Source organism: Equus caballus, chromosome 24 (assembly GCF_041296265.1).
Source record: "Equus caballus isolate H_3958 breed thoroughbred chromosome 24, TB-T2T, whole genome shotgun sequence".
NCBI classification, from domain to species: Eukaryota; Metazoa; Chordata; class Mammalia; order Perissodactyla; family Equidae; genus Equus; species Equus caballus.
Genome location: NC_091707.1, coordinates 55157546 through 55184844, shown reverse-complemented (window position 1 = coordinate 55184844; position 27299 = coordinate 55157546). Strand labels below are relative to the sequence as shown.

General features: G+C 50.4%; 1 protein-coding gene and 1 long non-coding RNA gene across 4 annotated transcripts in view; both read right to left on the bottom strand.

The window, feature by feature from the left end:
• WDR25 (WD repeat domain 25) overlaps nt 1-27299 on the bottom strand; it is a 137188-nt gene that overhangs the window by 84287 nt on the left and 25602 nt on the right. The gene's annotated exons all lie outside the window — the stretch shown is intronic.
• On the bottom strand, nt 15393-16503 carry LOC138920572 (uncharacterized). The gene is made up of 2 exons (XR_011431976.1): nt 16373-16503; nt 15393-16283 (listed from the first exon to the last, which is right to left on the bottom strand). It is a non-coding gene; the product is annotated as an uncharacterized lncRNA (long non-coding RNA).

The following is a 27299-nucleotide window of genomic DNA, read 5'->3' as shown; positions in this document are numbered from 1 at the left end:
GCTGTGCAACGTTTTCCAAAACAAAAAGGCAGAACAGATGGTTCAGCATATGGCGTGGCACAGGGACAACAACTGAAAGCAGGGCACCCCAGCAAGCGAGGCCCCTGGAGCCAGCGTTCCGGTTTCTGGGGTGGGCGCGTGCCCTCCACATCTCAAGGGGCCTGAAGGCAGAGACTCGGACCCTCTCTTCTGCACACACGATGGCCAGCCAGACGCTGCTCAGAAGAAAAGCACCCCAGGAACAACGCGGCAAAGAGAAGCCAAGCCGCATGGGGGGCTGACTTCCCCGCCCCTCCCCCATGCGCAGAGGCTTCCTCACCCTCCTCACCCTCCTCACCCTCCTCAGCCCCAGAGACCTGCAGCACCTGACGCAGGGCTGCTGCGACGGCCTGAAGGGCAGCCCGGGCCACAGGTCACGGCACACAGCCACGCAGCGCCATCCCACAGGGGAGTCAGGACGGCAGAAGCACCTGACTGCAAATCCACGGAGACGCCATTAAGATGCCATTTAAGCACCATTAAAACGTGAGCTCCATGTAAAACTGTGTCATTGCAAATTATACTGCTGTAAAATAAACACAGGAGATGGGTTCCAAAAAGCATTACAGTAACATGGAAGCAAACTGAACCCCTTTCTCGAGTACAAGGGAATTCTCAGTGAGAAACGCACGCAGCCTGCAGGGAAGAGCCGAGCCCAGACCAGGCAGTCGGCCCCAAGTTCCAGCCTAGCCTCAGTCCCCAACTAGCTGTGTGACCCTCCGTAAGCATCTAACCTCTCTGAGCCTCAAGGTCCTGGATAGAAACGCCGTGTTGCTAGGAGGGTTAAATGAGATGAGATGAGAGAGAGACAGTTACACTGCGAGGCTCAGACGCGACACATCCCAAGGACGTGTGGCCGGTCGGTAGAAGAGCCAAGAAGGGTGGCGCCTGAGCCACGTGGACGCCTGAGTCTGGGCACTGAGCCTCCCCACTGATCCGAGAAGACTCACCCAAGTGCTGGCAGTACCATTGTCCCCCTTCCCAGAGCAGACCACAGAGACCCCAGGAGAGTGATGATTCTCACACAGTCCCCCACCTCCAGGAACCAGAGGATGCGGCTGCCCTCATCACCCGAAGACTCCTGCCTGCACTTAGGGGTCTCCTCGCCCTCACCGTTTCTCCTGGAAGTCACAACCAGCCCCCAGCTCTCACTCAGGTGCCTCTCCTGGGTGATCCACAGCACACGAGCCCCAAGGGCCTACCTGCCCTGGGAGCTGCCAGCGGGAGGCCCCACCTGGGTGGGAAGCCGCTCCCTCTCAACCTCCCTGCCTCCCTCTCAACCTCCCTGCAGGGCCAACTGTACGCATGAATCAGTGAAGGCCTGGGTCGCTGGCCCACGTGGCCGAGCAAGGGGATCAGGCCCCACTCGCCAACACAAGCCCCAGCAGGCTCTTGCCACTCCAAGACAGCTTAGAGGGAAACTCTTTCAGTGGCCTCTAAATTTTTTTGATCACATATCATCAATATTAAAAAAATGTTTTTTGAGGGGCCGGCCTGGTGGCATAGTGGTTAAGTCTGCGTGCTCTGCTTCAGCGGCCCAGGGTTTGCCAGTTCGGATCCCAGGCGCCAACCTACACACTGTTCATCAAGCCATGCTGTGGCAGTGTCCCACATACAAAGTAGAGGAGGACTGGCACAGATGCTAGCTCAGGGACAGTCTTCCTCAAGCAAAAAGAGGAAGATTGGCAACAGATGTTACCTTAGGGCCAATCTTCCTCACCAAAACAAAAATAATAATTTTTGAGCACACAATTTTGAGTACATAAATACTATTCTACTGATATATTGTATACATTATAAAACATGAATATTTGCAAACAGAAATTTTAGAAGGATGATATGAAAAGTAGATATAAGTGGAATGTCCAATGCTTTCTCCTGGGTGACTCCTTCCCTCTTGGGATCTTTTTACATGGCACCCAGGGGTGCAACCCCTGCTTTTAGGAGCACCCTCTGGATGTTCCCCGTCTTCTGACTGAGGATGGGCATCTAGGGCATATAACGAAGCCATCGTACGGGAGCCCAAGCTCCAGCACCACACAGACTGACCTCGAACCCCAGGACCCAGCCACACGTGTGTGACATATGGTCATGCTACTGCTCTGAGCCTCAGGGTGCTCCTCCAAGCCCACAGCCACTGTTCTGATGTCAGGAGGAAACGAGGGAACATCTAGAAAGGTTTGCACTGTCACCAGCATATAGACACACGAAGCACAGTTCATTTTACACCCAAATAAGGGTCAAAAAGAAGACTACACTGGAAAACCCAGCAGCTGTGAGAAAGCAGCAGGAGAGCCCAGGGACTGGTGTGGCCCGACGGGACGTGTTGATAAGTAGAGGGAAAAAAGCAAAATGCAAAAGAGGATCTACAATATGCTACCTTTTATGAAGAAAGAAGGGAAAATAAACTACCCATTTGAGAAAAAAAAAAAAAAAAAACATGGAAGAAAACCAAAGACTCACAGGACTGGTTCCCTACCGGGCAGGGCTGGGGACAGGGTGCTGGGGACAAAGGGAATGGGGTGGAGGTCGGGGCGTGCCTCTCTAAACAGGACTTTTTGTATAGACTTGACTTTGGAAGTATGTTAGTGGTTCACACGGAAGGGAGGGAGGGAGAGAAAAAGGGTGGGTGGGAGGGGAAGGCAGGAAGGCCACAAGATTGGGGGAAAATCCTAAAATAGAATACAAAGAAAAACAAATGAACCAAATTGTATTTCAAACACATAACGCTACCACACTGAATGGAGAAAGAGAAAAAGAACCAGCCCAAGGAATGTCTGGACACGGTCGACAGTCCCTCAGGCTAAAGGCAAAAAGAACTCTAATAAAGAATTCTAATTAGTATGCTTTTTTGCAGAGACTAGCAATTTTGAATCAACTTTTTGACACTCTAGGATTGAGCAAGTATGTAAATATGATGTGAAAATGGGAGCCTAGTTTCACACTATTGGAGATGGGAGTTATAAATATGCAAATGGAAATGAGCAGCATGAACCCTGTGGTACTGGATGAGAATCAGAGAAATCCGTGTGAACTCGTGGGTTTAACAGAAAAAACTGGATAGAGGTGTGCAAGGAAGGGTATGTGTATACACACATGCATGTGTGCATGTGCAAGCACATATCTACAAAGATCTGTTGTCTGAGAAGCACTGACACCCCAGTAGCAATGAGCACACCTAACATCCAAATCTTGGTTTCTAAACGCCTTTCTCCACTAAAAAGAACCAGAGCTCCTTGGAGATGGGGCAGGGCTAGAACAAGATGAGCCTGGAATATCCTGTTGTGCCAAAAAGTAAGGACATGTCCAAAGATGATGGAGACATCTCAAACGACATGGGAGCCACCTTTAAGGTGGCTCTATTGGTCAAATGATAAAAACAGATTACAATGTATTAAACTAAGAGTCCATGAATCCACACTGATACAAAACAAATAAATGATATGGAGAAAGGAAAACTCTTTATCATAGGAAGAAATAATAGACTTAGAAATCACCATTTGCCACCCATCATCATAGGAATTGATACAGGGAGGAAACATCAATGGATGCTAAAACTAATGGATAAAAGTTTGAGGAGTAACAGGCTATCTATGTAATCTCAAAATGTCTCCTCACATGATACTTTTTAATTACAAAAGGTAAAATAGTGATACACTGGGAAACCTGGCAGATGCCACCTTCACCAAATGATCAAAGTTAACATTGCCAGCAGCATGTGCCTCCTGATATCATGCACTGAAAAGGACACATCACTCCTGGGACATTCCTGCAAAAAAGTCCACAATCTGAATCTAATATGAGAAAGCACGAGACAAACCCAAAACTGAATGACAGTCTACAAAATAACTGGCTTTTACTCTTCAGACATGTGAATGTCATGAAAAACAGGAACTGTTCTAAACCAAAGGAGACTAAAGAGGCACGACAATGAAGGCAATACACAATCTTGAATTTTCTTTCGCTATAAAGGACATTAGGACATTCTTGGGAAAAAATCCCAATAAGTTGTATACAGTAGATTAGATAATAATGTTGTTTCAATGTTATTTTCCTGGTTTTGATAATTGTATGGTGGTTATATAAGAGAATTTCTTGTTTTTAGGAAATACACACTCATGTATTTAGAATAAAGGGCCATCAGTCTGCAACTTAATCTTCATCGGTTCAGAAAAAAAAAATGTATATGTATGTATGAATGTATATACATATATATCTATATGTGGAGAGAGAGAGGATAAAATGATAGTAACATTGGGAATCTGGATAAAGGGTATCTGGGAATTCTTCATACTATTCTCACAACATTTCTATAAGTCTGAAATTATGTCAAAATTTTAAAAAAGAAGAAGAAAGGAGAGAAGATTGTTTTTGTAGGTTGGTAAATGGGGTGGGGTTATTTGCAAGGTCTCTCTTGGCAGGCTAACACTGGGGAGATGCTGGCATTGGGATGGTAGGCTTTCTAAAACCACTAATGAGAGGGGCCGACTCTGACAAGTGGGGGAATAACCATTGACTTATCACACCTACTTTACAGTTAGTGTTTCTACAAGATACTTTCTTCTTTTCTCTTCTTTTCCTTTCTTCCTTTCTTTTCAAACTGCTCCATTTGGCAGACTTCCTAACCGAAGTGAGAGGAGAATAAAACACCTGCATTCTCCTCAGCTCTCCCATTTCAGCCCCTGGCACAATTCACACCTTGCTGATGCTGAAATTGAGAAGCAGAAGAGTAAGGCGTCTCCTGCACCGAAGAAACTCAGAGAAGAAAAGTGCTCCGTCTAGAGGAAGAGTCGAGAAGAAGCTCTCCTGACTCTCCAGGCAGAACGGCTCTCCAACTGCGGGATTCTCCTCACATCGTCCTCCCAGCTCATTCAGCTCTTATGGATTTTTTCCCAATATATAAAGAGGGAGACTTTAACAAATAATCCTTTAACTGCTTTTATCAAATGTATATTACTTTTAATTTGTATTAAGCAAAACCAAACCAAAAACCAATTTCTTTCAGTTAACTAGGGGATAGAAGTACCTTGCCAGGCAGTTATATGATTCCCGAAAAAACTTTTCGAGGATATAATTAAGCCTAAATGCTCTAAAACCACCAGTCTTATCAAAAGTTGTTTTATTAACTGAAGCTCCAAGGATACAGATACCCAAGTCAATCCAAGTCAATATTTTAACGTCATTCATTAGAGACACTAATAAAATAAGAATTCATCTCAGAATGAATGTCAGGGCCTAAAGTAAGTGACAGGTTAACTAGCTGAGCAGAAATGGCATTGATTTAAGCCTGGTGAGTGTGGGTAATGTGTCCCTCCACTGACTCACGCACTCAGTTAGGAGACTTCTGCCACAGGCCAGCCACGGAGACCCACGATGGGCCATAAGGAAGGCCTTCTCCAGAGGTTTGTCCCTGCAGGCTGAGGCCAGGGGGCGCCTCTGGAGCGGGCAGCTCCCGCCCCCACACTCCCCTCCCTGCCAGCCAGAAAGGCAAAGCCTGCCAGGTGGCGGAGCAAGGAGCAAGCCTCGTCTATGCAGGTCCACCCAGCCTGGTTCTCCAGGGGCTCACCCTACGTCCCTTCCCTGAACCCAGCAGGGTGCAGGCACCCTCACTCAGTGACCTAGACCAAGCCACAGGTCCCCTCTGTGCCTCAGTGTCCTTACCAGCCAACAGGAACAGCAGCCCCGCCCAGCTGCCAGTGTGTGAAGTTATTCTGTGCACCATCGGGACCCTCCATTCCTTTAATCAAGTCAACACCCATTGCAGGAGCACTTGAACACGCTTGGGGCCAGGCGCTGTCAAACACGCTGGTGATGAAACAAACTCCCCGCTCTCCTGGAGCTAATTACTCAAAAATAAGATTATTGTCAATAAATAGATTTATTTGTGAAGAACTTGGGCTTCACAGTATATGGCCCCACTAGTATCATCCCCTCACCTGGGCCAAGTGTCGCAATTCTTCCATTTCCCCAAGTGGGTCAGGAGGGCAGAGACCAGGGGGTCTGGAGATGGCTCAGATTGGAAGGACAGACGTGGCCCTGGTCTCCAGCCCGCCAACCCAGCACCGGCCAGCGCCAGCAGGCTGGCCTCAGGGCCTCTTGGTCTTTAGGATTTGGCCAGAGCCCCTGGGGCCAATTCCATCTGATCTTCCTGGCCTCTAAGAGCTTTCAGATTCAAATGCAACAGACATCACGAAGTACCCACCACATGTCTAGCAATGTACTAAACATGTTAGGGACTGAACTGGGTGTCGTTCCCTCCCGCCCCCCCTACGCCCGGCAAGAACTCAAATGTTGAAGCCTTAACCCCCAGTGTGGCTGTATTTGGAGATGGGGCTTCTAAGGAAATAACTAAGATTAAATAGGGTCATTACAGTGGGGCCCTGATCTGACAGCATCAGCGTCCTCATAAGAGACACCAGAGAGCTTGCTCGCTCGCTCTGTCCATGCAGGAGGAAAGTCACGTGAGGACACAGCAGAGGGCAGCTATCTGCAACCCAAGGGGAGAGCCCTCGCCAGATACCAACCCTGCTGGCACCTTGACATTGGCCTCCCAGTCTTCAGAACTGTGAGAAAACCCATTTCTGTTGCGTAGGCCACCCAGCGCGTGGTATGTCGTGATGGCAGCCCCAGCACACTAAGGCATGGCATCGCACATTTATTATTGTGATGAATACTTGATTTACTGAGGCTCTTGACAGCTACATGTAGGACTGCCTAGGCCTCCCCCAAGCCACTGGGGCCTGGTTTATAAAAGGCATCTTGACAGATAAATGGGAGATTCTCCTGTAAGAGGGACATGCATATATCCTGAACCACCTGAGCTCCTGAGACCGGGGGGGACGGCTCCTTCTCTTTCCTTTCACTCCGGGTCCCGCTCACCTGCTGATGGGGAGGTCTCCTGTCAGCCCCAGGCGGTGGGAACATGCACCGCCCCCTCCCCCCAAGGCAAGCTGTCCTCTGTTACGCTACCCTGCCCCTGGGGCGAGGGGGAACGGAAGGTCAGAGTTCTAGAAGGTGGGTGGACCACCTTGGATGGAGCAGAAGGTTGAGAGCAGAGGGTCGGGACAGGTCGTGTTCTGCAGCCCCAGATTAAAGCCTGAGGAAGAAAAAGCAAAGTGCAAAGCAGAAAAACAAAATGTCTCAAAGTTTTACAAACAAATACCTGAGGCTTGGTAAAAAGTTCCCAATGACAGCGTCACAGTGATTCAATAAGTGCCGGATCTGAAATGACTTAGGTGGAAATGAAGCTGACACGCTCTGGAAAACTGCATTAGATGACTCAGAGTGGCCCGGGGGATCATGATGACTCTGGTACCAGACGCAAGAGGAAGCTCAGGAAAATTGCTTCGTGAAAGGTAGGAAGAAAAACAAACCAATATCATGGAATTAATGCGTATGAGATTTTAAATATGAATGTGCAACTAAATTAAAGTTACGTTCAAAGTAGAATAAAAACTAAACTACAGTACTTTTTAAAGAGGTATCGGACAAAAAATATATATACATGTATCGCCGTTTGATTAAAGAAGGGAGATGGCTCCTCACAGGCGCAGCTGCAGGTAGGGCACCTTGGAGGGAGAAGCAACATGGAAGGGTCTGCTCACCTCGAGGGTCAACCGGGCAGCCCAGCAGCCAGCGCGACACGCCTGCAGGGCCACCAGCACTCAGCGCACATAAGTGGCAGGCACAGGGCTAAGCACTGGGGGTCAGGTGCTCCCCATGCACAGACGAGGCCCCAAGAGGCTGCAATGGTGGCCCACACACACAGCTGACGAGTGGCCGAGCCAGGCTCCACACCAGGCCACCGGACTCTGGACTCATGCTGACCCACCTCGCCACACACACCGGGAGCCCGAGCTCGGTCATCCACGTCTTCCTGCCCCAGGCAACCTAAGCTGTCTGGAGGCGGGGGGAGGGCGCCTGCCTCTAGCCCGTGTCCAGGGATGACCCGAGACAGCTACAGCGCAGCCTCGAGACTGGTCGCAGGTGCTGCACTCAGAGTTCTAGACACTGTGCCTCACGCATCAGCGGTGACGCTCTGGTCAGGACATACAACAGATGTTTCCTCAGGAGGGAAAAGTGCCTTGAGCGTGCTCCCCAGGGACCAGGCTTCCATGGGAAAGGAGAGGGAGAAGCCACCAGCTGCAGGTGAGGAAGCACTTAAGTGAGGGGACAGCAAAGCCACTGCAAGTGCCAGCTGGCCATCCTGGATGGCCCCCAGGCCTTCTCCTTCCCTGCTCAGCCCTCCCTCTCTACCTGGAGAAACAGCAGGGATGTGGGAGGCACGCTGGACTGGGAGTCAGGAAGCCAGGGCTCCAGCCCCGCCGCCCTGGACTCAGTGTCCCCGTCTGTACAGTGGGCTGGGGCAGCAGTCAGAGAGCCCATGAGTGGCAGCTGAATGGCCAGCTCTCTTGCCAGCAGTTATTTTTCTCACAGCAGCAGCAGCAGCCCAGACACCCCTGAACTCGTACTTTGAAACAGGCCATTTTTCCCTCCATGGTGAAGGATGTCTAGGACCCGTTTAATAATGGAAGTGATGACTGGGACCCCAGCGCACATCCTTCACCCACACGCCACCTCCAGCACCTGCCTCGCAACCTCCATTAACACGCTGACAGCTGCCAGGGCCGTCACCTGCTCAGCCACAGGAGGCCAGCCCCACGGAGACGGCTCCTTCCTCCAGGGCACTGTGTGTCACTCCACAGATGTTTACAAAGGGCCTACAGCGTGTTCCTCACTGTGACCATGCTGGGGATACAACAGTGAGCAAGCCCACGTGTCCCTGCCTCTCAGTTAACGAATGGGACACGGTCAAAGAGGCGACAGTAAGTGCTGAGAGGGAGGAGAGTGAGGGTGGTGGGAGCACGCTGGGAGGGGCCCCTAACCCAGCCTGGGGTGTCAGGGAGCTTCCTGGGAAAAGGACGAGCAGGAATTACTCGGATGAAGCAGCAGAGGGACAGAGGGAGGCCAGAGGCCTCAGAGGCACACTCAGGAATCCGGGCTCTGTTTTGGAGACGGAGGGGAGCCACTGGAGGGTTTCACGCCAGGCACTGAGTGATCAACTGGTGCCCGAGACCCTCTGCCTGCAATTTCACTGCCACTAGAGAAACAAGCACAGCAGCTACCAGGCACGGGGCCCAGCCGGCAGGGTCTCCTAGGGCCTGGGGAGCAGACGACAGGGAGGACAGGGCGGCAGCCACACCAGGCCGCATCCCTGGGGCAGAAGCACACCTTTCGTTGTGTGTGCCCTACTGCCTGGCACCACGCCTGGCACCTAGTGGGCTCAGTAAATGGGGACAAGGGGGCTCTCCCTCTTCAAAGGGAAAGATGCTGTGAGTGTGGACGGCAGGTTTGCATGGGACGGGCACTCGCCCCAGAGGGCTGGGGCTCAAGCGGATCACGTTCTAGGATGGGCTTCGGGGCACAGGGAACTTGCAGAGCGAAAAGCGCTGGAGAACTCGCTGTAATCCACCTTCTAATCCTGCGCAAAGTCCACGCAGAACACTTGACAAATGCTGGCTGGGTACGAGCTGGGGCCAGAGGACTTTATTGACTTCTGACAGCTCCACACGCCCACGTGAAATACAGCGCCACAGCGCCAGTGTCTAAGATTCATGCTTTCTTCAGAGAACCTGGAGCACAAATTTATAACTTGTTGTCAGATAGATGCCCACTGTTCTCTGGAAGGGCAATCCCATTTGGGAAAAATAGCCAATAACTCTTTCCAGTTGGAAACCCATTCTCAGGTTGATTTCCCAAAGCACGAAAGAAGAACAACAAAGAAAAGTGTAATTGCAGAAAACAATAACCCTATAGATATAACCCAATATAGGGCCCATTATCTTCTCCACACTGACTTTCAATAATTTTGTGATGGATTCTCCCAAAAAGCTTAATTTGTACTTTTAACCCCAAGAGTTAGTGGGCTAGAAAAAATTAATTCCAAGCATTGGATCGTAGAGAGAGAAATAAAGGACAAATCTATTAATTTTTTAAACTACCCTGTGCGAAGCTGGGGAATGCATACGCATGGTGATACCGTGCCGAGAATAAACCTGTGCATGTTTTGCGCTTTTGCAAATCCAGCTCAGGATGGAAATGTCAGCGCGGAGCCCTCGGAAGGCTTGGGATCTAAGCCTGATCCCGACCAGATATCCCTTGGCTCATGTTAAAGCCTCCTCCTCCCAGATGACTTCTGTGGCATTTAAATTCCCATGCCTGAAATGAGGCTGCAATCGTTTTCTGTCCCTAGCTCATTACAAGCAAGAGCTTTGGTAAACAGTCCACACATTTCAGCCAGGGAACACCGTTAGATTAACAAAGACCCCCAAAATGAAACCTGTCATTTTCGAGAACTCCATCAAACCAAAAACCTGACAAAGCCTTCATAACAGCCTGCCGCGTGTGCATCAGCGTGGACTTTCCCCACCATCATGGGCAGACGACAGTACTGCCTAACGGGTTTTGTGCAGAGACGAGCCAGCCTGCCAGGAACATCTACTGTGAAATACACAAGTTGGCCTTTGGCCTGGCTATCTTTCCCACCAAACCTTTAACAATCAGTGGGAGGTGACAGAAAGAGCAGAGGTTTTGGCCTCTAACAGATGTGGGCCCAAATCTTGGTCTCCCTAGTTTTGAGCTGTGCACCCTATGCCAACATTTGTATATTCATCCAACAGCTATTTCTAGTATCGGCTATATGCCCCCCCCGCCCTGGACATGGTCGGCACAGGTGACCGCCCCGTCCTGTCACAGCTCAGCCCCATGGGGGCCACTGGATGTGCACACTGAGGGAAGTGGGCTGGAGAGCAGGCAGCTCCACACCCAGGAGGGCAGACTTGATCCCGAGCCCTGGAGGCTGGGAGCCCCCGAGGGACATGCACAGGCCCACCCACTTAGAAAGCCCACTCTGGCTGCCTGGGGCGACAGGGAGGCAGAGAGGAAGATCCCTGAGACTGCTGCACTCGTCTAGGCACGAAAAGGTGGTGGTATGGATCAGGGAGGCATCGGGAGAACTGAAGCAGACAGACCCGAGAGGCACGTCAGAGAGAAGCCACAGCTGCGCGACTGACGGCATGGGAGGGCAGGGGTGTGTTGAGCCACCAAGCAAGCCATGGGATCATTTGCCATGAGGGGCAGGCAAGAGAAGCGCATGCAGGGGAAGGCATCCCCTTGCTGGGCCTCAGTCTCCCCACCGTGCAATGGGATGATCGAACACATGCTCTACGTGACTGCGAGGTGCCTGGCAGAGTCTGGTCCGTGGCAGTTGTTCCCGAGGTAGTGACCGTGGCAGCTACTGCTGGAAGGAGCCCTGAGATCAGCCCAAACCCTGAATCTCACCAAGCAGGAAACCAAGAACAAGAACCAGAGGGAAGGACTGGTCCCAGAACCCAGGCTCCGGAGCCCCCCGCCCAAGATGCTCCAACCCAAACGTGGAGCAGGCAGGAGGAGCCTCGCCCTGAGGACCCCACAGGAGGCTGGCTAAACATAAGCAGGTCGCACCTAGGTCATCAGACAAGGAAGCCCTGGGGTCAGTGGGTAGGTCCACAACAGCGAAGGATGTGTCTTGACAACTCTCAACATGCAAACGAGGTCTGAGGAGTAATTAGGATAGCAGGCACTGGTGTCTGTTTATGTGGGATACAAACTGTTAAGCTGTGAATAAACTTGTCACTGAAACGGAGCTAATGCCCTGCCCTTGTTAGACGTGTGCTGGCACCTAGAATGTGGTGTGAAAACTCACAGGCTCCGAAGGCTCCTGGGAGTGGTGTGGCCTTGGGACTGCCCGGGCTTGGGGGTGCCCACCTCGCCGGCCTGGGAGGCCTTGCCCAACGAGCCCACGCAGACCCAGCAGCTCCATGGAGCAGATGAACACACCCCAAAGCCTTCCTGTCCTGAAAACACCGAGTAATGAATTCTTCATTTATACCTGCTCTGGTCGGTGCAGGGAGAGCCCCAGGAGACAGGCAGTGGCAGCCCTGGCTGTCCCCCCTGCTCTGTCGGGTCACTGGCCTCCACAGGACCAGCACTGAGCCTGGCCTGGACAGATGCTCCCCCTGCACTTCCAGGAGTGACTTGTGCCCCCACTGAAAGATCTGGATGGCCAAGCATCAGCGACGTTGTGAGGACACGCTGTACCCACCCAATGTGGAAGACTGGGCGGGCGGCACGCACGGTTCACCAGGGGCCCTGGTTTAGATGCAGAGGCTGCTTCCAGAGCGGCTGCAGAGGGCCCGAGACGACTCTCAGCGCAGATAGACGAGGCCTCATTTCCGCAGCAGAGGCACTGGTTCTAAACGCAGATAAGAAGCCAAACCTCCCTTAGGAGGGAGGCAGAGAAGATAATGTTCTCTAGCAAGCCGCAGACAGAGTGTTCAGACGGAACCAGATTAAATTAAAAAGTAGCCAAAAGTTCACTTTTCGAGGAAAGCTTAGGAATTCATTTTAAAACTCTTAGTCAGACGTGGCTATTTTCCAGATGTTTTTGAGACAAGCCAGTAGGGCAGACTGATGATCAAAATAACCGAGCATTTTGAATTATTTGGTTCGGTGCCTATTTCTTGAATGCTCCTGGATGCCAGGCTTTCTGCCAGATCTGAAGGTGACAGACTGCCCTCTGTGACCTCATATGTCATTAAATAAGGTGTCACCGGGTAATGGGATGGCTTGTGGCCCAGGGAGGACTCCAACCCAGCCCATGGGTCCAGGTGACCCTCCCAACCCAGGGCCTGCTGTCCCGAAAGGAAAGTCAGTCCAGGCTGGCGCTCTCCCCAGGGCTTCAGGCACACACCGTTCTAACAGGAGACCGGGGTGGGGGAAATCCGTACCAGAAGTAATTAAATGACTGTGGAGACAGCAAGAACTCGAAGAGAGACACATATTGGCACCATTTCTTATTGCTATTATTGTGATAACACATAGCAAGAACAGGACTCCCAGACAAGGAGAAAGCAAGCTTCAGGGCATTTTTAAATTGGGCAAATTATAGAGAGGTGAGAGATTAAATGAAAATCCATCACATTACAAATACAGCCTGCAGTTACTGAAATCATATTTTTTTCATAAGTGAGTCATACCAATAGTAACTCTAAGGTCTTCATAATAGTTTGCAATAAACTCTGTGGGATACTCACCACTTCTCTCCTGAAAAATTGACATCATAAGCCAAAAAATAGCACTTTGACGTTTCTGTCTTCTTTAGGGCCTCCAGCTGGAAAGGGAAGACAGCACCACCCCTGGAGGCGGCATGGGGCTCGGCCTCAGCGGTGGGCAGGCAAATTAAAATGACAAGATCCTATTTCACACCCACCAGAGGGGCAAAAATCAAAGCCCCTAACAGCAAGTGCTGGAGAGGCTGTGAAGAAACAGGGCTCTCAAGCACTGTGGTGGCATCGCTGGAACAAACGCCCAGGACAGCAAACTGGCAACATGAAGTCAGCTCAAAGGGGGCACGCGCCGAGGCCAGAGCCCACCTGGAGGGGTCCAAGAACGCCCTGCGGGTGCCTATGAGGAGGCGTATCTAAGGCGATTGGTTTCAAAACAGCTCTGCAAACTCAGTGACCCTCGTCCCAGTAAAGGTGGGTCTAACTGGCCTCCCCCGGACGGGAGACAGCCTCAGGGACCTGCTGCCACTGAACGAATGCAGCAGACAGGACGCTGCCTGGCTGCGGAGGCTAGCTCATAAGGGCACTCCAGGTCTGGCCTAACTCTCACGCTCTCTCCCTCCCTCACACAGAACCAGTCACCAGGTTGTGAGGCAGCCCAGGCCACATGGAGAGGCCACGCATAGTGTTCTAGTCAACAGCACAGCTAGGAACCTGGCTGACAGCCAGAGTCACCCTCAGTGGCGTGAGTGCACAGCCTTCAGATGACTCCAGCTCCAGGCTCCAGGCTACCCCCTGTGACACCAAGTGGAGCAGAGATGAGCTCTCCCCACTGAGCCCAGCCCAAACTGGAGATTCATAAGCAAAATAAACATTACTGTTTTAAACTACTAAGTTTGGAGGTGCTTTATTATAAAAAGCAGTGGATAATTGAAACACACGTTCACTACAAGAGAAAAAATAAATTCTAGCTTACTCATATAGTGGAATACTACACAGCAGTCAAAAATGAATGGTCCAGACAGATAGATAGATGCACATCATGTATGTGTATGGAAAAATTGCAAAAACATAATGTTTAATGTTTTACAAAATACAAAAGGAAACAGAGTGTGATAGCATTTCTATAAATCTTCAAAATAGAAAGCCAATATTACATCTTGTTCATGGATAAACACATGCAGTAAGCATCCAAAAGCATCCCCGCCAACCTCAGGAGAGTGGCCACTGCCAGGGAGGGAGGGAGGCAGGGCTTCAGCTCTAACTGCGATATCTTACTCCTTCCAAAACAAAAGAGGGACCCAACACAAATACGGGAAACTCTTATAACTGTTAAATCTGGAGGTGGGTCCATGGGAGTCTCTTCTTATCTTTCATTTTCTGTAGGATTAGAGTAGGTCACAAATCACTCATTTCTGTGCCCACTTGGCTTCGTTTACGCGATGGTGTTTCTGCCTCTTTCCTCCACTCTTCCGGGAGCTCCCTGAAGGCAATGACTTTGCTCACAATACCCCACTGCACGCGGTGGGTGCTCAGTAGACTCCCCTGGAAGACCAACCAGAGGAACTGACAGACCCCAGGAAGATTCCATTCCCTCCCCTGGTGCACGGGAACCAAGCAGGGAGCAGAGGCAATGTTCTAGCTCAAGGGACGTTGCAGGACTAGAAACATGGGAGGAAAGACAATCCCATTAAAAAGAAAGATGAGCTCCTGGCTAGTCCTGAGGCGCACCGTTCTCCTCTTCCCTGCCTTAACACTATTAAAATTTCAGCTTTGGCCAAATGGTATGTCACAAACACAGGCAGTTACAAATGCAGGGGATGCAGAAAAAAGAAGTAAATATCTCATTATAATGGCCCAAAGGCAAGAGACTGTGTCTGAGGACCAAAAGCAGGCAGAAATACAGACTCATGCAGGGGAAGTGGTGGGAAAGGCTGCAGGGAGGCAGGGAGGAAGCTGCGACAAGGGGCAGACTAAGGAGCGAGGGCATGGTGTGAACACAGGCCAATGCTGCCAAGGACAGTGGGACAGAAAGAGGGCAGCAGGGTCTCAAATGGCACAGCTTCACCAGGGAACCACCCATGAACTCTCCTCAGACGTCCTGTTCTGAGACAAACACCTCCCCCTGGCTGAGCCCGCCAGGCGGGTTTCCTGTTATTTGCAGCCAGGTGCATGCCTACCTGATACAGTGGTGAACACTGTCTGAAGGGGCAATTGCCATCTTTATTTTCTTTTCTCTACCTTTTCCTGTTTCTCAAATACTATTACCATAATAAGAAAATTTTTATTTTTTAAAATAAAGTTGTTGTCAGTCTTGGCTAGGAATTCCAGCCCTAGAAATCAAGCCTAAGAAAATAACCACAGAGGAGCTAAATATTATGCACATAAAGATGATCATTGCAGCCTTGCCTGTAAAACAACAATAAAAAACCTGCTGGAACAAACCTCAGTGCTCGGCAACGGGGACACAGTTTAGTAAATTGTGGTGCAACCACATGAAAGAAGATGACTGATTTGAAGGCTGTAAAAATAGGGACAGAGATTAAGCTTTAAACACAGGATTCAAAATGATAACGTGAATAATGCCTACAGAACTGTAAAAATTATGTTTGCAAGGAAAAAGTAAAACACAAAATCCAAGTTACTTGCTGTGGGCTGGGAAAGGGAGGTGGGAGGGAAGGCAGCGGCCAGGGCCCAGTATGGCGACGCCACGTGCCGGTAGGGCACCGTGGAGGTGGTACTGGCCTCGGTGCCCAAGTGGCAGCACCTTGCAGGCCTCCAGGTGGAAGGTCTGGGCAACACAGCCCTGCGAGGGAGGCTCTTACGGGGGGGGGCACTGTGGGTGCTGTCCACTCCCAGGTGCGGCGTCACACAACCCCAGGGCATGAGGCAATCTCACACAAAGAACCCAGGAGAAATTTCAGAGCATGGGCTCATGTACACAAAACCCTTCAGAAAAGAAAATTTCTCATTAACTTCAGATATGCGTGTGCTCTGAAGATTTAACACAGGAAGAGTTTCTGAGCATTTCCATCGCTGGCGTCTCGTCCAGGGATGTGAATCGCCTGTCTTTGCGATGTCACGCCATTTGTGGGCCATCAGCTGTGAGGCCCCATCTCCTTACTGCAAATCTTCCTCCAGCTAGAAAAACAACTCTTAATGTCAGTGACTGAAATTATTTGCTCAAAATTATAATTACTATATTAATGTGGATGACTGTAAAACTATACCTTGGCTTCTGAAGTGAAAACACCAGGCTGCCAAAGCTTCTAGAAGAAATTAAACTGTTAACGTGTTAAAGACTATTACATCCCCCAAAGACATTACCACAGAACCCTCCCCCATTTCAACAAGGCAAGTCGCTGGACTGCATGGGAAACCTCTGTGAATTGCCTAATTATGGTTAATAAGGTCATCATCTTCCCATGAAATAGCCTTTTCTGTTTTCCAACCGAGCTTTCGACAATTCTAAAAGCTGTTCATTCGAAGACTCCCTGAGAAGGCCATCACATTATAGGGCCGACAGTGGGGGAAGGAAGGAAGAGGCAGGCCGGGAGGAGTCCAGGCCCCAAGAAGCCACAGAGAGAAGACCCCCGGGGAGAAGGGAAACAGAACTTTCTTACAGCAAGCATTTCATGGCCAGGACACAAGTGAGGAAAGAGAAGAGGCAATGGGACTCACATGAGTTGTGTGGGGGGGGACCACCCACTACCCTGCCCCTGCCCACTACCGTGGGCCCAGTGGTGTCGGGGATCAGGTTTCTACTCACTCAGCAGAGCCCAAGGGTGACCCCCTGGTGTGTCCCATAAACCCACCTCAGCACAGACCCTGCCCTTTACCCTCGTGACTAGGACTACCACACCATTGCTCAAATGTTTCATTTTTAATAGATGCATGGGAGTTGGAAAGTCAGGGCAGGGTGCCATTGTGTGTATAATGTACAAAATCACAGGCAGGGAGGAAGCAGGACATAAGGACTTCAGTAACGAGCTTCATGTCCATCTCAAAGAACGTGCATGGAGCGTAAGTGTCCGGGCCAGCAGAGGGGACCAGGTCAGCATGATAAACACCGTCTGTGACAGAGGTGACAGAGGGTGAGATGGCAGTAGCCACCAACAGCTCAGGGTCACTGCAGCCAGGGAGAAGTGGAGCAGAAAATGCGATTGCGGCTGTCTGCCACGCAGGCAAATCACGCAGCGCCAAGGTAAAGGCCATGCTCCTGGCTCACTCTCCGCGCCTCGCTGGCACCGTCTAACAGGGAAAGCTCGGTCTCTAGCACCCCTATCTGCACAAGGAGGTAATGCTCAGGCAGCACCCGCTCCCTGCAGGAGGAAGGCGCTCATAGCAACCTTGAGCAGGGAGGGGCGCCTGGAGCAACAGCCTGGCTGCTCAGGTCCTTCCAGGGGTGGTCACCCAGGTGTGGGAGAGAGCCTGCCCCACACCTGGCTCCATCTCCAGCTCTGCGGGCCTGAGGCGCTCTCCTCAGCTCACTGGGTGACTGTGAGACTGCGAAGCATGCCCAGCATGAGCCCTCAGGGCATGGCTGCTTCCTCCCTTAGCTGGCGTCGGCTCAGGTCTGATGCCCACGGGTAGCAGGTGGGCAAGGATATGAGCGGAGGACCCGGCCGTGGAAACCACCAGCAGAGCAGCCCAGTGTGGGGAGCCAGTTTCCATAGGCCCACGGAGAAGGCGGGCTCGCCAAGACTTGCCCCCTGGCCTGGGGTAGCCGGACTGTCCCTACAGGGACTTTCCTCCAAGGTTAAATAATGCTGCCGAGTCACCGGTTTCCAGGAACAGTGTGATTTCTAAATCATTGGCCGAGATCTTACCCCTGGGCCAGCATGGGTCTTCCCGACCAGGGTTTGTGAGGGTGACTCTCCCTGGGGTGGGTGTCAGGGCATTTTCTCTTCAGTTCAAGTCATACAGCTCGCGACTGACAAGGTACCCAGTTCCACACATAAGCCCCAAATGTCCACTAGAAGAGAGTACCCCACAATGAGTGACCAGCACTGGGCTGCTCCCTAGGGACGGACGGTCAGCAGCCCCTTCCCAGTGAGCTCAAAGCCAGGTGGGTCAGGTGCACATAGTACAGCAGTTTATGACGGCCTGGCATCAGGGAGAAAGGCCCCCCCAAGGAAGGTACAGACAGAAGGAGACCGTGGAGCTGAGTCTGGGGTAATAAACAGTTCCCTGCCTAGAAGAGAATGAAGGAGAGGATAAAGGCATGAAAGGGTGGATCATGTCTGGGGAATAGCAACTACACCAACTGGCAAGAATTCAAGGCACACAGTTGGTGACAGGACCAGGAACAAGGGCAGGGTGAAATGGGCCGGTCATACAGGGTTTCATTTGCACCCTGTACTATTTGGGCTGCATCCACAGAGGAGTGATGACCAGAATTCCAATAATCAATAACAGAAGTGGCAGCAGCAGTCGCCATCTGGGTAGCTACTGTTTACCAGGAATCATACCAGGCACTTCCCCAGTGCCGACTCCCACTGTTGCAACAGCCATGAAAACACGAATCCCTCAGAGGGAGAAACCCAACGGCAGTGAGGGTAGAGAGGAGGAGATGAATTCAAGAAAGATTAGGTGAACAGATAAGTCACAACTCAGCGATGGATAGAACAGCTCCATGAGAGCTGGGACCTTATCTGTCTTATTCACACTCTGCCTCCTGACCCTAGACCTACCACTAGCAAATGCTCAGTGAAGATTTGAGAGGCAGCATTTACAGAGATGCAGAAGGAAAGAGGGAGAGCAGCAGAGCAAGGGGGAGGGGTGACACAGCCAGTTGTGCTAGGGCAGCCCAGAGGCCTTACCAAGAACTGTGGAGGCTCTGACACAGTACCCGGCCAGCAAGGTAACCCATTAGTCTGGCAGTTTTATACATACTGGCAGAAGACACGAGACTCCTGGGTCAGAGACAAAAACAGTTTATTACTTAGAGCAACAGTGGCAGCCAGAAGCAGAATGCTGCCCCCAAGCCCAAACTCCCATGGGGGAAGCGATGAAGGCCCGGTGCTACCTGTGCACAGAGTGGGATGCAGCCCAGGGGAGGCATCCTGACATTAGGAAGCCCCAGCATTGTATAAGGGCTGCTAGTAAACCTGCCCAACCTCTATTCTGGAGGGAAACATTGTCTTTATGACCCTGGAATGTAAGTAAATCTGCTCCACACAGAGATGCCATCTCCATCTTCCAAAGCTGCTTGCTACACAAACATCCCTGAAAAGATAGGTCAGAGTAAATCAGCTGTTTATGGCTCTGCCTAGAAGACTGTGCAGAAATGTGAGAGTCCCAAGAATTGTCTTCCAACAGGCAACACGCACAGGCAACCACTGTGACTCCTGCCTCCTCCCCAGCACTCACCTCTTTTAGGCTGCCCATTGTCCATCCAAGCCATCTCCTCCCCTTCTCTTGTTTGCTTAGAAAACAAAACAAACATATTCTTGCCAGTACCACCAGGCAGAACAGAAGTGAGCCTCAGAGAAATAAAGTGACAGGCCCAAAGCTTCCTGGGTCTTCCCAGTTCTGTACATGGCACTTGGAATCATCTTTGATTCCCGGCATTATCCAATCCATCACAGACCTCAGTCATTCTGTCCCCAAACCATCCCTCAGAGCCAGGCACTTCCCACCATGCCCCTGTCATGCCCATCCAGCCACTGGCCTCCATCTGTTCACACTGGTAATGCCGATCCATAGCTCTCCCTGCTTCCAGCCCAGCCGCTTCATGATCTGCTCTCCATCCAGAAACAAAGGGGTCCCTTAGAGATGTAGATAAGGTAGTGTCACATCCCTGCTCAAAACAGGGGGTTTCTTTCAAAGTTGAACATACAATCACCATAAAACCCAGTCGTTCCAATCACAGACATCTACTTAAGAGAAATGAAAACAAACATCCACACAAATGTTCATAAAAGTACTCTCTCTAATAGCCCCAAAGTGGAAACAAACCAAATGCCTGTCAACACAAAAATGGATAAACAAATTGTGGTGTTTTCATACAATGGAATACTATTCAGCAATAAAAAGGAATGAACTGATACACACGACAACATGGACGAATCTCAAAAACATACATCAAGTGAGAGAAGCCAGATGTGGAAGATTACGTGCCACATAATTCCATTTATAGGAAATTCTAGAACAGGCAGAACTAATCTTTAGTGACACAAAGCAGATCGACGGTTGCCTGAGGCTGGGGTTGAAAGGAAGAGATTGACTGATAAAGGGCACTGGGAACTTCCTGCATCCCGTTCTGTATCTTGATTGGGGGTTGGAGAGGATTGCCCAAGGGTATAGATTTGTCAGAACTCATCTAACAGCACACTTAAAATGGGTGCATTTTATTATATGCAAATTACACCTCCATAAAGTAAACTGACTCTTTTTTTTAATTTTAAAAACCTTCAGTGGCTTTCCACTTCCTTCTGAATAAAATCCTAAGGTCTATCGTGTCCTCCGAGGCCTGTCACAATCTGGTATTTCCTGAAATCACCAGTCTCCCTCGAACCCCTCTGCACTTTGCTGACATTCCAAATAGAAGGCAAACCACGGGGACGGCCCTCATTTTCCCAAAGAGAAGATTAATGACAAAACCAAAAGGTTAAAGGCCATCTTGAACACACATATGCTTGTAGAGCTATTGAGGAAATAATCAAATGTCTATATTTATATTTAATTTATTAACCTAGATGCACATGCATACTTAAAATCACATATTATAACAAATGCAGAAATACTGTATTTTTCCATGACCATCCCCTCTCCCTAGGCATCTTCAAGACCAGTATCTTCACCACTCCTAGGACCCACTTCTACACCAGCTAAAGGGAACCCTTGAGATTGAGAGATGATGAGGATTACTAAGCAGCTAGTACCTGGCACTGCCCTGAGCATTTCCATGGATTGTTTCGTTTAATCTTCACAAAACCACACAAGGGAAACATCACTGCAGCTCCCAAACTGTGCACGAAGCACCTCAGGGCACCCCAGCAAACTCGCAGGGTGCCAGGGGATAGCACGACTTTGTAAAGGAAATTTAACTTTTAAAAGTAACAGCTGTTGACACTATGCAGCCGACTAGCAGAGGTAGTTAACTATTTCAACGTTAGATCGCTCTGCATCTCTTTCAAGGATGTCATATCTTTGCAAAGCTAGGTTTTCAGCAGTTGCTGTGATATAAAGCAAGGACCACATGAAAATCAACGTGGAACAGGAAACGAGGGTCAGTGCCCAATCTGCCCCCACATTGGAGAACTCGTGCCCAACAGGCGTGAAGCTGTCAGGACACAAATACATCCTAAGTTGAAGGGTTCCAGCTCCTTAGCCAACAGGACCGCTGAGGTGTTTGTTTTGGCGTGGAGAGCCGTGAATGAAGTTACTGTGACACTTGGCACTGTGAACTAAGAACATCTGAGACCCTCTGCACTATTTTCTCCATTTTACAGATGGGGAAACTGAGTCACCAAGAGGTTGCTCACCTAACCTTACAGAGCTAAGAGGCTGGAGTTTAAGCCCAGCTACAAAACAACACGGCCTTCACGAACCGGTTTACCACTAAATGGTTTATCAAGGATCATTTGTGTTGAAACAAGTAAGGTGATGGACAATGTATCAAAAGATCTGCTTAAACTTTGTGGCCCAAAAGTAAGAGTGTCCCATCATTTGCGAAACTTCCTACAGACTCAATTGTAAAGGAAGCATCTCCTTCTCTAAGGACAAGGTGAGGACCAGCCAGGCCTTGCATCCCTTCTTGCCACAGCAAGCTCCTCCCAGCCTTCTCATGCCCTGCCCCCTCCACTTCACACCCTCAGTCCTCACACTTCCAGTGTCAGCCTCCGTGTTGTCTTTCCATGGGTTCTCTCCTACCCATGAGCCGTTTTTCGCTATTTCCCAGTAAATAGCACGTTGCAATTTATAACTACCTCGTTAGTGAATTAATTTATTAGACTGTGAGCTAGGTATAGCTGGCCGTGGCATGGAGTCTGGCATCCCGCAGGCTCTCAGTGAGAGTGGCTGCTATTACCCGTGTCCTTCCTCCCTTGGCCAGCGGGGTCAAGAGCTGCACACCAGCAGCTGGTGAAGTGAGGCCCTCTTCTGTGCCCTCCAGCCTCCCCGGGGGCCCCTTGAGCAGAGCCAGACTCCAGGAATTCCTTCCCAGAGAGCCCCCTGAGGCCGGGGACAGGCACTTAGAGCTTTGACGGAGGCAGCTCTTGCTTTTTCCTAATCTTGGTGGCTGCTGTCCCCAAAAGCACTTTAAAAATAGAGCTTTAACTATCTCCCGCTGGAAACTCAGAAGGGCTCTGGCCCAGAGTATTCTTATTTTAAAACACTTATTTTCTAAAATGGTAAACTTTTGCAGCTACTGCAAACAATTAAAATTGAGAGAGATCCATGGGGAGATGGAAGTGGGGGTGGGTAATTATTATCAACAAAACCAATGAGAGGGAACAAATGTATTGGGCCAAAAATCTAATAAAATAAGTAAGAGAATTCTGGCGCAGCTCTGCGGGAAGCAAATTACTCTTCTGCGCCTTCACAGACAATACACGGGAGAGGCAATTTATTAACTTGCGCCATGTTGGCCTCGACATTAACCTGCATCCCTAAAGTACTTAACTCTTACCCAGGAAACTGCTTCCTTAACTTGCATTAGGACACACAGGGCCAGCGCAGGCTTGCTATTCACAGCTTCAAATTCAATTTAAAGGGATCCCTGTTCCAATTTCCTGTAGAAAGTTACTCCATGTTCTAATATATCAGTGTCAGGGAACACGGCCTTTACTTAATTTCTTCTCATTATTCATACAACCAGGCATCACCCAGAGCAATCTCTCCTCCTTTGTGCGCCTAACAGCAATGATGGGGCTTTTACTTTTCATCCTTTCAAGCGCCAGCTGCTCTGAGGTCTCCCCTTCCCTCAAAAGCACACCCTTTAGAGACCCTGATGAGTTTCCTAGGGGTCTCTAGATGGTGACATAGCTGGCAACAATGACACTCAAGTCTAACTGTCAATATTTCTAACTGACTCACGTTCTAAAGGCAATGCAGAGTCGGAAAGCACAGAGACCAGCCCCAAGCCATCACAAGCCATCATGTCACCTTAGGCCAGACATCTCCCAACAGCCTCAGACTCCTCACTTGTGAAATGACAGGCTGGGCCCAGATCACTGAGTCCCCAACCTGATATGCCAAGGAGCCGTTTGCTCAAACGCAGCCATGTGAAGAAGCCCAGTCAGGAGATCATAATACAGCGCTATTGGGGGAGAGGGAGTCTCAAGCCCCCCGGCTCACCCTTCCCAGAGGCAGCCCCTGAAAATTTCCACGGAGCCTTCGGAGCCCCCAAAGCACAGGGTGCAAACCACCGATCTATCCTGACAGGCCCCTCAAATAAAATAAGTCTACTGCTCCAAATTTCCTTTGCACAAGCAAAACATCCTTAATAAGACTATAATGGAAAAATAATTCATGCATTTTATCTCCTATTTAATGCATTTATGTATTTTCTACAATAAGCATATGTTATTTTAATAATCAGAAAAAAACAAATATTATTAAAAAGAAAATAATTCCCATAGCTTTAAAAAAAAAAAAACAAAAACACCAGAGGCACAGAAGAGCCCGGAAGGTTTGCGTACTGTTCTGGCGTCATCACCAGCGTTAACTGCTAATTACTTTCGCTCCTTTGGTGTAGCAAAATATCACAAGTGTTTGGAAAAGGTCTGATGAGTCAGCCAACGCTCTGCTCGGTGGCTCTCAGCTGCGTCATGAGTCCTATGCAGGCCTGCGTAAATATTCATGATGGCCTGGTTTGCCCTGGGCTTTAGAGACTGGGGACGCAGAAGGGTGGCCCTGGAGGGAAAAGAGACGCCGCTGAAGGGGTGGGGGGCTCAGCCCTGACTCTTCCGGGCTGTGGGACCTTCCATGGAGAACTTGACTTTCCCACATCTCAGGTTTCTTCAGCCCTAACACCCACCACATAGGGCTGCGCAATATGGGAATTTTATATATGTAAAGTGGGTTTTCAGTAAATGGAGGCATTTTTTACTTACATTTCTACTTAAATCTTGGGAGTCTGCAGTAAAGGAGAGGAGAGGCAGAGCTACCCAAAGTCGGAGCTAACACATCCCATCCCTGTCTGTTCCACCCTGAGGGCCCGGATCATCACAGGAGCCTCCTGAGAGCTCTCCCCAGGGGGCTCCCTCCCAATTCCACACACAGCAGTTCACCAACCTTCCATGGCTCCCAGTTCCTGCAGGAAACCCTCTAGATTCACCCACATGCCTCACAAAGCCCCAACCCCCACTGCAGGCCACTGCCATGACCACAGGCTCTCCCCCAGCCCCTCGCCACCGCCTGACGGGCAGGCACCTGCGCTCTGTTCCCAGGGGCCCTCAGCCTGCAGCGCCTCTCTCCCTCCCCCACCGCACCCCTGCCCCCAGGGCCAGCTCAGGTGCCTTCTCCCACCCCCATCAGGACTGGCTCTCTTCTGTGCTCCCCACATGTGGTTTACACAAGCCCAGGGTCCTTCCCATGGCCCACCTCGAATTCTTTGTCTGGATGCTCAGCAGGCACAGCAAGGTCTCGGGGAAGGGGGCAATCGCTGGCACCAAGACTCCATCTAGCAAAACTGGGCATAGGGGCCTGTTTGCGCACTAAAGTGTGAAACTGTAGTCCATGCTCTTAATAATTTTATGCTTCAAGGGACAGTGGCCTCCAAAGCCTGCAGAAAGAACATACCAGCCCTGCCAGGGGACATGTGGTCCCAAGGGTTTCTTTGATTCACAGGTACAAGCAGCCCCCTGCAGCAGCTGCCCTGGGAATGCACTAGCTTCCAACAAGGGCACCCTGAAGAAGGAAGTGGAGGAGCCCACAGGCATCCATCTGCCCTGCCTGTGACTGCCCACCCCATCCAGAGCCTGACAACCGCCACCCAACAGGCCGGCCTGGCTCATCCAAGCCAAGCTGCCTTTCCAATCTCCATCTCACCTGAGCTTGGAAGATGGATGGAGCTTTGAATTAAAAGCTTTTCCTCACTGCCTCCTGGACTCCAAGAGGTACATGGACCCAGGAGTAAACAGGGGGTTATTCATGTCAAAGGAGGACAATTACCCCAAAAATGTGAGCCCATCAATAAGAATCTGAAAGCAACTTCTCAGGAATATAGGACACAATGCAAATTAAATGTCTGAGCACTGCGTATATATCATCGCCTAATCTTGCAGAACTCTCTGGTTACTATTAAGATGTTAACTGCAGCCTCAGCCCGGCATCCATCTTCTTTCCCCGGAAGGACTTGAGCAAACTTTGTCTTCTGTGCTTAACTCGCTCCACGCCCCAACTGCTGCCTCCATCTTGCTGACTCCATGCACAAGCTCCCCGAGGTTTCCCTAACAAGTCAGCCTCCCCACACATCTGCACCTGTGGTCCTGCTCAGCAGCACTCTGTTGGGAGAGCAGTTCTGAATCAGCAGAAGGAAGAAAGAAGGGGATGAAGAAAGGAGGGGCCCATCTATGGATGTATCACCGAGTCTTTAAATCATGTTTCACATCTGCCCAAATGACTTGGGCCTGCCCCCTCTTTCTGTATCCCCATGGTGTGTCATTTACACACTCACTCATGCACAACACAAATGCCTATCCAGCACCCACTCTGTGTAGGGCAGAGAGCACAGGAAGTGTAAGATGTGGCCCTGACCTTAAAGGTCAGGGGGACATGGAGACAGATAGGGATCCGGGCTGCACGCATATGACAGGCCTAGCTCTGGAGATGCACAGGGAGGGGAATTAATGAAGCTAGGTGTGGCATGGATTCCAGCTCTGCCACTTGGTAGCAGTGTGACCTTGGGCAAGCCATCCAGGAGGGACCTGGTACCACCCATCCTGCTCACATGTACATTCCCCACTCAACTCCCAGCTCTTCACACTCCATACAGACACTACCAGCTCAAGTCTCAATTTCTTCAACTGCAAAATGAAGATAAAATGCCTAAAAGTGACTCTGGTGGAAACTGGGGCTATCCGTCTAGAGACCGTAGCACACAGTGAGGCTCAGTCAACAGCAGCTGCTTTCACTGCTCTTCTCATATCACTGAGCTGTACCCCACACCCCTCCTGGGGGTACCAAGAACAGGAAACACGCCTGCCTTTCGCTCCTCAGTCAAGCCCACACCATCAGTACTGAACAGTCCAATTGGCCTCCAAAGCTGATGGCTCCAGATCTCAGCGCTGGGATGCACCCAGCAATGTGAGACTGAGGACTTCAAACCTCCACGCTCCGTCCTCTGCTTTGAACTTGGGCCCCACATGTCTTCACCAAGCTGGAGCCTCTAAGCACTGGGAAAATCCAAGCAGCTGACGTGCTCCTTCGGGTCAGCAGGGGAGAGTGGCAAGAACACAGTCCTGGACTCCAGTCCCAGCTCCGCCACCTGCTAACAGCATGCTCCCGGGCCCCTGGGTCCTCGACTGCAGGATGGGCATGCCATCGACATCTCAGAGGTTTCAGGAAGATCAGTTGTGTGTCTGACGCCAAGCACTGAGCTAGGCCCATGGAGGGATCTCAACACATGGGAGTTGTCGTTGCTACCAAAATTCAGTCTCGGGAGGAGCCACCCCCTTGAGTTCTCGTGATACCAGACACAGTCCATGGCAGAGTGTGCGCCAGCAGAGCCACCTTCTACTCAGTGCACTCCCTCAGGCGAGCCAGAAACCAGGCCAACGGGAATTAACTTAATGCTCCATTTGGCAGTGCTTCTCTAGCTCCATCGTCCATTCTTATTCCCTGGAAGCTGCCCCGCCAAGCAAACTGGAATATTGATCGCCGCAATCATCTCAATGGAAGTCTGAGGGCCCAGCACTTCATGTGCGTTTCAATTAGAAGAGCAGGCTTGCCATCCTGCTTCATTCCAGCCAGCTTCACACTGGGCAGCCAACGGGCCCCTAAAATGTTGAGTTCATCAGCAATCTATTAATGGAATCACACCTCCACATCGATTTCATATTATCATTTCAAAATGATGCATATTCATTCTCCATCATCACTGTTAAGCACCAGGAAGGAGCCAGGAGCCACCATGCCTGTGCCAAGCTCCAGGCATCACTCAGGGCTGCCATCTCGCTGACTGTGCACCACAGTCCTGCGGGCAGAGCG